Genomic DNA, 2,692 nt, shown 5'->3' on the forward strand with positions numbered 1-2,692 from the left:
GCAGAGCGGATCGCCGCGGGGCGGGACGGTCACGGACGGAATTGTCGGGGGGACGCGGCTCGGGAAGAGCGAACTCGGCAACGGGGGGGTTGGCACGTCGGTTGGGCTAAGGCAGGCGGCTTAGGATAAACCGCGAGGGAACGGCGGGGTCCGGGGATGGGCGCCGTCGGCCCGGCGACTAGCGGTAACCCAGGCGGGAAGCTGCGCTCCGTCCGAGTCAGACTCGGTCGTCGCGGCCCGGCTGAGGCTCGCTCTTGTCGAGGGGCGCGGCGCTGCGCCGGCGACTTTGCCCGCGCGAGGCACGCTTTGCGATGGCCCGAGGCGGGAAGCTGCGCCCCGTCCGAGTCAGACTCGGTCGTTGCGGCCCGCCCGGTCACGCGATGCGGCCAGGATGCGGAGTTTTGCCGGCGCTGGGGGGATCCGGAAGGACGAAGGGGCGACGGTGGCGGTCACAGCTCGTCGCCTCCGTGACCCAGACGGGACTGTGCGCACCCCGAGTCAGACTCGGTTCGGCGCGGCCCGCTGCGGCCGGCTGGCGAGGTGAGATGTGGGCCATTGCCGCGCTCCCGACGAACCGTTCCGGGGGGCTGGTGACGTCGCGCGTTCGGCGCTGATGCTGCGACCGGGAGGGAAGCTGCGCCCCGTCCGAGTCAGACTCGGTCGTTGCGGCCCCCCCGAGCCCGCACGCCTCACGCGGAGGGGTCATACGCCCCGGCGGCCACGATAGACGCCTCCCGCTTCGCGGTGGTCGGGAAGGCGTGTGCGGATATGTGCGGAGGTTGGGACTCGGGCGTGGTCTTTGAGAAATCGGTTTCGCGGTCGACCGGCGCGGCCGGCGGACGCCCACGTGGCGTGCCGCAAGTCGGATCGCGCGCTCGGCCTCCGTGGATGGCCTCTGGGTGAGGTTGAGCCGGGGCGTCTCGGTTTCGCTGCCGTACGGTTCGCGCTAGGCCTGCGCGGGCGGCGCGGGGCGCGCGCTCGCGCGGCGGCCGTAGCGCTGGAGTGCGACCCGCAAGTGGGGAGGAACCGTCCACCCAACGCCGGCGGTAGCCGGGGCCGGTGGGGGCCCTACCAAGGCGGGTCATGGGCGCATGTCGGTCAGGTTATAAGAGTGTTTTTTTCGCTCCGGGCTAGAGCCGGGTGAGGTCGTCTCGAACCACGTGCCTGAAGGCCGCCTCGCGCCGGATTCGGCCCCGCTCATTCGTCGGAGTGACCGCCCGACGCGGGCATCGCTAGATTAGCCGTGGCCCCGATCCTTCCCCATCGACAGCCTTTCGCCCCCTGTGCTCCGGCCTGTTAATAGAGGCGGCCGGTACCCCTTCCTTGGATGAGAGAGAATCCTTAACGGACCATTCGCAGATTTTCGCCCGGCCTCTGTTTACCGAGGCGGCCGGTACCTCCGTCTGCCTTGGATGGACCGCATCCGCAGATTTTCGTCCGGCCTTAGCTTAAGGAGACGGCCGTTGCCTCCACACCTTGGAGATGATATTCGCTCCGGGCTAGAGCCGGGTGAGGTCGTCTCGAACCACGTGCCTGAAGGCCGCCTACGCCGGATTCGGCCCCGCTCATTCGTCGGAGTGACCGCCCGACGCGGGCATCGCTAGATTAGCCGTGGCCCCGATCCTTCCCCATCGACAGCCTTTCGCCCCCTTCGCTCTCGGCCTCTGAGGCGGCCGGTACCCCTTTCTTGGATGAGACAGAACCCTTGACGGGCCGTTCGCAGATTTTTGCCCGGGCTTTATTTACCGAGGCGGCCGGTACCTCCGTCTGCCTTGGATGGACCGCATCCGCAGATTTTCGTCCGGCCTTAGCTTAAGGAGACGGCCGTTGCCTCCACACCTTGGAGATGATATTCGCTCCGGGCTAGAGCCGGGTGAGGTCGTCTCGAACCACGTGCCTGAAGGCCGCCTACGCCGGATTCGGCCCCGCTCATTCGTCGGAGTGACCGCCCGACGCGGGCATCGCTAGATTAGCCGTGGCCCCGATCCTTCCCCATCGACAGCCTTTCGCCCCCTTCGCTCCGGCCTCTGAGGCGGCCGGTACCCCTTTCTTGGATGAGACAGAACCCTTGACGGGCCGTTCGCAGATTTTTGCCCGGGCTTTATTTACCGAGGCGGCCGGTACCTCCGTCTGCCTTGGATGGACCGCATCCGCAGATTTTCGTCCGGCCTTAGCTTAAGGAGACGGCCGTTGCCTCCGATCCTCCGGGCTAGAGCCGGGTGAGGTCGTCTCGAACCACGTGCCTGAAGGCCGCCTACGCCGGATTCGGCCCCGCTCATTCGTCGGAGTGACCGCCCGACGCGGGCATCGCTAGATTAGCCGTGGCCCCGATCCTTCCCCATCGACAGCCTTTCGCCCCCTGTACTCCGGCCTGTTAATAGAGGCGGCCGGTACCCCCACCTTGGATGAGCCAGAATCCTTGACGGACCATTCGCAGATTTTTGCCCGGGCTTTGTTTACCGAGGCGGCCGGTACCTCCGTCTGCCTTGGATGGACCGCATCCGCAGATTTTCGTCCGGCCTTAGCTTAAGGAGACGGCCGTTGCCTCCGATCCTCCGGGCTAGAGCCGGGTGAGGTCGTCTCGAACCACGTGCCTGAAGGCCGCCTCGCGCCGGATTCGGCCCCGCTCATTCGTCGGAGTGACCGCCCGACGCGGGCATCGCTAGATTAGCCGTGGCCCCGATCCTTCCCC

Source organism: Syngnathus scovelli, unplaced genomic scaffold (genome assembly GCF_024217435.2).
Source record: "Syngnathus scovelli strain Florida unplaced genomic scaffold, RoL_Ssco_1.2 HiC_scaffold_300, whole genome shotgun sequence".
Classification (NCBI taxonomy): domain Eukaryota; kingdom Metazoa; phylum Chordata; class Actinopteri; order Syngnathiformes; family Syngnathidae; genus Syngnathus; species Syngnathus scovelli.